The sequence below is a fragment of the Solanum tuberosum genome, unplaced genomic scaffold (genome assembly GCF_000226075.1).
Source record: "Solanum tuberosum cultivar DM 1-3 516 R44 unplaced genomic scaffold, SolTub_3.0 scf00242, whole genome shotgun sequence".
NCBI classification, from domain to species: Eukaryota; Viridiplantae; Streptophyta; class Magnoliopsida; order Solanales; family Solanaceae; genus Solanum; species Solanum tuberosum.
In genome coordinates this window covers 20,900-28,987 of record NW_006239177.1, presented here as the reverse complement: position 1 = coordinate 28,987, position 8,088 = coordinate 20,900, and positions in this window count along the sequence as shown.

Sequence of the window (8,088 nt, the reverse complement as noted above, 5' to 3'; positions counted from 1 at the left end):
CCCCAACTTAAACTTTTGCTTGTCCTCAAGTAAAACTCAAGTTCAGCAGTTCAAAAGGATGTCTCAAACGGTGCTAAACAAGACTCGATCATGAATGTACACAACAAGACTCAATTTACTCAAGCAAGGATCAATTGTGCACCCAAAGATGCAAGTTGTGACACACCATTACCAAAGATTCTCGAGCTCGCAATACTTGCTTCAAATGCAAGTCCAAGCTCAACAAAAGTATTTGAATGCCCTCACACAAAGGATGATTCCATATTCATACACAAAGGTTTAATCATTTAAAGTTCCGGAATCAAATGCAACGCTCAGTCTTTCAAAAAGAAGATCACTATGCATGCTTTCACCCATAGGTATGCCCGTATTTTCCAATCGACATTTGTTTCAGCTCACTCAAGATCAAAAAGATCTTTACAAGGCTTGTAATGGGGCTGAGTGCAAAGGTATAATTCCATGAAGTCTTTATTGAAACCTAACTTGTTTCATTAGGATAGCTCATTAGATCATGCGTGAGAATAAACTTTCACATTCCATGTCTTCATGTTAGGTTTAATTAGGTGAGAACTGACTTTCAACCTAGAATCTTTAATATGTGAGAAACACTTTCACATTATACTCATTATGTGTTTATGAGAATGAACTTTCAATCAACACAATAATATCATTATAATCATGGTCTCTTCATTCATAGTCATGCATAAGTGTGTGTGAGAATGGACTTTCAACAACACCACAATAACATCAAAGTCATGATCACTTTACTTTCTCAAAAGATGTTCTTAAAGCATGAACCCACTTTCATAAAGCATGTATAATATCATATATTTCCCCTTTAAGGACCAAAGACCATATTCAATCAACACATCTAGAATTCATTATATTAGACATGGATACAATCATAGTTCAAGTAATCAAGTCACTAAATGCATGATCTCAAATACTCATAATATAGGTCATGTTGGTGGAGTCTTTCCACAATAAAACCACATGCAATTTAACACACATACTAGCTTAGATTATAATCATGTTCATAAAGTATACACATGAAGCCACATTTAGGCATAAGTCTCATGTTTTACCCCTCTTGGATCAAGGATCAATTTCAACCAATCACATTTAGGATTACTACATTAAGCATGGAAGACAACATGATTCAAAAAATTCAACTAATACAACATAATCTCATAATATTCATCTCACCATAATTCACCCGCATCACAAGATCACAAATTGGGGACATGGGAGTTCATGGGTTCTTGGAGGAAATTCAACATAAAAACCATAGAAACTCCTCAATTAATACATAATTCAAGTAATTAATTCATTATATTCATGATTCTATAACATTCTATTAATATCAATCAATTCCCACACTTTAAGATCCAATTTGAGAAATTAGGGTAATTCATGTATTCATGGGAGATTTTATCATAAAACCACTATAAAACAGAAACTCAATCATAATATAAGATAATTAAATCATTAAAAACGTTTTTATAAAGAATCCATGTCTTGGAGTGAAAACCCTAGGTTTTGGAGACTTTTTTACTTTGAAATTGAGAGTTTGAGGACTTCATGGATGAAAGCTAACCATGAATCAAAGACCACCATACCTTAGGTGAACAAATCCAAAAAAATCGTGTGAGAAATCCCCCCTCTTCAATCCCTAACTTGATCTTCTTCTTCTTCTTCAATGGATTTTTTGGATAGAAGATTTTTGGAAAGGGTTAAGTTGGTTATGATTTGGGTAGTTGAGATTTATGAAGTATATGAGGTGGTTAAAGGCTTAAAAGTACTTATATAAATCTATATAAACAATATAAAATGACCTCACTTCAAACTAACCTCAAAAGGAATTAGCTAAAATGCCCCTCCCTTGGCCGAGATTTGGCAGATTTTGTAGGAATGACATGCGCCTGGGACCTATGGTCCGTAGGTGGGCCTACTGGCCGTCCTGCAGGTCCGTAGGTCATGACCTGCAGCTCAACTATGAGGGCTTGACCCACGACCCCCACCTACGGGGTGTGGGTTTACTTATTGGCCGTAGGTGGCTCTTTTTTGGGCAGCCTTGGGCAATCTTGGGGACTCTTGGGGGTTAGGCTTTAGGGTCCTCATCAAAGACCCTTGGTTGATCCTTGAGGGGTTGTACTTTGATAGTTAACCCCTAAGCCCCTCATCCTAAGTTCGGGAAGCCATTCTACAATTCTAAACCACACATCAAACTCAAAAATTCCAACGGAAGGCTCTAGTTTCACCTACTAATTTTCTGAGTGTTACACTTAACTAGGTTTCCTACTAGTCCACAGTTCAAAAAAAGAAGTCTTTGGAACTACTTTACTAGGAACCCTATTAAGTAAGTAAATGAAAGTCCTTAAAGCATACATCCACAATGAAAGAGGTAAAGATGAATTACTTAACATACTCTTAACCATGTCCATTAATGTACGATTATGCCTTTCTGCTACACCATTTTGTTGTGGTGTTCCAGGCATTGTGTATTGAGCACATATGTCATACGTTTCGAGGAATTTAGAAAATGGACCTGTGTGTTGTCCATTTTCATCATATCTTCCATAATATTCACCACATCTATCTGACTTGATTATGTTCACCTTTCTATCTAGTTGTCTTTCAACCTCAGTATTAAAGACCTCTAAGGCATTTATCGCTTGAGATTTTTTATACATCAAATAGGCATACCCATAACGTAAAAAATCATCAATAAAAGTGATAAAATATTTTTCTTTACTAAAAGATGTGATATCAAAAGGACCACATATATCAGTGTGTATAATTTCAAGAAGTTATGTGCTTCTTGTGGCTCCTTTCTTTTTGTGTCTTGTATTATTTCCTTTTATACAATCCACACAAATGTTAAGGTTTATAAAATTCGAATTTGAAAGAATTTTATTCTTAACTAATCTTTCCAATCTTTCTTTGGATATGTGACCTATACATTTTGTGCCACAAGAAAGCAGATTGTTCATTCACCAAACTTTGTTTGGTTCCAATATTATGATGTAGAGTTAAGAGTGTTTCGGCAAATAGATTATCAAGATTCAGTTTGTATAAGTTATCACAAAGAGTACCAGTACCAATTACATAATTATGTTTAAACAAACTAAAACATCCATTATCGAAATTAAAAGAGTATCGAGTCTTATCTAACTTAGACAAAGAAACTAAATTTCTCGAAAGAGAAGGTACGTAATAAGTTTCAAGTAAATCTAAGTGACGCACAGTATCAAGGATCAAAAGGTAAGTCCATATAGCATTAACTGGAGCCTTCACTATATTCCCCATATAAACATATCTTTCATTCTGGTTTATGGGTTTGTGTTGTAAAGAATCCCCGCATCGTATTAGAAACATGAACAATACAACCAGAGTCTATCCACTAAGTATTATAAGGAACTTCAGTTAAATATGATTCGAGACATGTAAAAGCACTAGGCTTATCTTTCTTCTCGAGCCATGCCTTAAATTTCAGACAATCTTTCTGAAAGTGTCCAGATTTTCCACAGAAATGGCACTTATCATTCTTGTGTTCCTTCTTACGTACTTGAGAGGAGGACTCACTCACATTATGGTGCCTCTGATTTCCCTTAGCATGTTTCTTTCCTTTCTTTCCAGCTCCTTGATGACTTACAAAGTTGATGGAGTGGTTCCTTGATTCTTAAGCCTTATTTCCTCCTGAACCAACATTTCGTGCAATTCATGCACGTTCCATTTGTCTTTCATGGTATTGTAGTTCATTTTGAAAGGACCGTACTTAGACGGTAATGAGTTGATGATGAATTGTACAAGGAAATTTTGTTTCACTTCCATTCCCAAAGACCTAAGTCTTGCTGCTACATTTGTCATTTCAATGACATGCTCATGCTTAGTACGTGAACCATCAAACTTCATGGTGGTCAAAGTATCCATTAGCATCCCAACAAGAGACGTATCAGCAGTTTGAGAGAATTCTTCCACAAGTTTCAGAAAAACTTTTGTATTTTCAATTTTGGGAAGAGTAGTCCTAATGTTGCCCGCAATATTCATTCACATAAATATTATGCCTGATCTATTAGATCGATCTCAGTGCTTATAATATGACATATTTTCAGTACTTCTAGTTTCAGTAATAATAGTTGCCTTCTCAATGTAAAATGCAACTTCAAGATCTAAAACTCTGAGATGGAATTTGATCTGTTCCCACCAATTTGAGAAGTTAAGACCATTATAGTTCATAACAGAGGCAGAGTACGAATGAAGAGCAAATGCTACAAATAACATGCTCATTTGTTATTACATTGAGTTATGAATTTAACATACTATCAACTTCAGAAATTATTTATAAATTCTTAAATGTATATTGATGTCCTCCTTTGGGCGAAACATCAAAATACAACTTTAGACATAATGATGCTTAATGTGAATTTAATGTAATTCAATAATTTTTAATATGTCAATCAATAATATTTATTATCTTTGGATAAATAAATAAAACTAACGACACATCTAAATTATCTCCTTAATGTTAAATGGTTATAAAAAAAATCAATCTTTGGTTGATCCAGAAATATCTTATAACCAAAAACTTCAATTTACCCATAAGAGTTATATCGGTTATAAGCATCAAAATCAATGAGTAATTGAACATAAGTTTAATTATTTATTTCAGAATTATTTATTCATAAAGATTCGACCACTTTGGTGATTAACGAATCACATATACATAATTCCAAAAATAAAATACATCATAATAGTAAATAATTATTTCCCTTAATAGTAAACACCTTTATATGGCAAAATTAGTATAATAATAAGGGATAATAACATTATGCATATATGAATCATAATATATACAGTGATGCTATAAAGCAAACAAATTATGGATTAACACTTCACTATTTAATTCACATGACTTCTTTTGAAGGTCATTACTAACATTTATTTCCCAAAGCAGCCATACAATTAGGTCAATACTCATTACCGTTTTCAAATAAAGACAATATTAATTCTATAGAAAATCAGTAGTTCTTAAACCAGACTCTTGATACCACATGTAAGGATTTAATGGATCGTGAAAAAATAAACAATCTAAACATTCATAAATCCTATCAGTTATTCAGGATCGTAGAACTATATGATTTTCACATAAATCTATTACTATAATAATTCAGTCAAGAATACATATCCGAATCAGCCATAGTGTTTTTTCTAGAATCCTGACTTGAATTGAGCGGAAGTCTTTTTCTTTGTTGTTCTTCAGAAGTTGTTTCTCTCTTTTGCCTTATACTTTATGAATAACTTTGATGGATATGACTATATCTTTATGGTAGAGAGAAGACCCTTTTAATAAGAGAGTTTTTAACATTATTTCCACTTTCCATCATGGTGAGTAGTGGAGATGATGGGTAGTTTTAAAACTACCAAGTAACTCCCCACTTAATGGGTAGTTGGAAGACTTAATGGATAGTTGGAAGTTACTAGGTAACTTCTCCACTTCTCCACAGATGTTTAGGATTTAACTTATATTAATTATTAAACCAAAATATAATTATGTGGGCCATAGAAATTTACATTAATATGTCTATTCTTCATTGGCACAAACAAGTTTTTGAAAACAGATTTTTTCAAAGATAAAAAAAAATCAGTCTCAAAGGAATTTTGCTCAAGAACAGTCGGAGGACCTGATTGAGTTATCATTGTTCTTGGTTATTGCTAGTGTTTATATTTCAGTGCTTAATCTTGTAAGATCTATTCCTAAGATATAAAAGAAGTAGATCAGTTTTCAATTCTACAACATCATAACCAAGTTTAGCTAGAGTTAGCTATGTTGGGTTCTTAAAGTCTAAATTGACTAGAGTTAGTTGGTTCAGTGGGCAATAGAGTTATTGCTTAGTTCTTTTGCTTGTAGTAGAGTTGCTACAACAAGGGAGAAAGGATTAAGAGTTTGATTCCTAAATTACTATAGATTTGTAATCTAAAGTCTTTGCTCCGTTATGAGTGAAATGGAGTTGAATTGAAATCCTGTGAGACAAGTCGTGGTTTTCTCCTCCCTTAAGCAAGAGGTTTCACATAAAACTCTCGTGTCTGTTTTACTTTGAGTTATTTACTTTCCACATTTTTATTCTGTCAAGGGATCTGGTCCATTGACTTTTAGTGGACACATACATTTTATCAGTTTCCTTTATTTCATGTATATTTAAGGTGGAGGAAGCTTTGAGGTGATACAAAATTAAATCAGACGAAAGGAAGCAAAATGGGTTGAAAATACTGCTTTGATACTCATGTGAAATCTTGAGTTGTTAGAGAGAAATAAAGAGAACGGCTAAAACATGTTTTGTGCTCAAAGTTAAAGCAGAAAAGAATCCTCGGATCTCCTCTACTACTAGTCTACTACTATATAGAAAGCCAGTTGGGTCAGGAATCATAACTCACACCAATACAAAAAATGAATACACGACACTATTACAGTTTTCGGGCTAAACTATATAAAAGAATAATAAATGGAAAAATTAGCAGTTAAGTCATAATAACTAATATAATTAGTCAAAGTAACAACACTTTAAAATATTAATTTAAAATGACAGAATGACAATATTTTTATAAAATAATATGTATTCAGATTTTAGTATTTAAAATTAATTTTATTTATGGAAAGAGTCCTAAATTGGACCAAATTATATATCAATATCCTTTTAAAGAAAAAAAATCAAACCAATACACATTAACCTTTTTTCAACTCCATTCACGTTTCTTCCCCACTTTTCATGTTTCTTCCCCACCTTTCACGTTTCAAATTTATCTTTCTTCAAGGTGCTAAATTGTTGTTCATCAAGAAATCTTCTTTATTGTTAAATGAAATCTATTTATTAATTCAAGCAAATTTCTCGATTGGCAAGGTAATTTCCATTATCTATTTTGATTTATTTTTGATTTGATGTTTAAAATCACCGATTCTATATATTACGGATTTCCAGTCGAATTTTTCAATTTTTATGTGATTTTGTTTAGTTATTCATCAAATAGTTATGGTTTTCAATTTTTTTTTGTGATTTTCTTTTAATTTTTCGGATTTTGGAGAATCTAGAAATTCATATGTATGCTTATTTTGTTTGATATTTAATACATTCTAATTTTTGATAATTTCGAAATTCAAATTATCAAAAATTTTGTTTTCATATTTGAGATTTAGTAGATTGTAGTAACTACATTAGCACACATACATCATATATTGTTTGATTTTTTATCTTTTAATCATCATTTGTATTTTTATTTTAAAATATTGTATTTCTTTTTTAGTTTGTAGTAATTTAAATAGGTATATAATGTATTCGTCACAATTCTATATCTTATGATTGAATACATAATTTATAGAATTGTGACGAATACATTATATACCTATTTAAATTACTACAAACAAAAAAAGAAATACAATATTTTAAAATAAAAATACAAATGATGAGTATATGAATACATAATATATAAAATTGTGCGACGAATACATCACAAGAAGGGGAATACAAAATTATTGGTATTCATTCTGCGTTTGATATACAAAATGATATTGAAATACAACCTGATATTTGAAATACAAACTTAGTAAGACATATTTTGTATTTTATTTGGCTAAAGCAATATAATTTTATGAATACATAATATATAAAATTGTGCGACGAATACATCACAAGAAGGGGAATACAAAATTATTGGTATTCATTCTGCGTTTGATATACAAAATGATATTGAAATACAACCTGATATTTGAAATAAAAACTAAGCTAGAAAATATTTTTTGCAAATTTAAAGTGAAATAATAATATAACAAAATTGAATATTGAAATATAAATACAATTTATTTTGAATAAACTTATTCTATGTATTATACATGTATTCATCGCAATTGTATTTTTCAATAGCATTTTGATCTACAACTAATTTGTATTTGAATTCGAAAACATACAATTTAACAATATGCCGAATTCGATTCGAAGAAGATAGGAATATTATCAATTGAATGATTAGGAAGAAAAAACTTTTTTTGCAAATTTTTGTTTGGAATTATTAAGCACGGAAGACCAAAAAATGGTC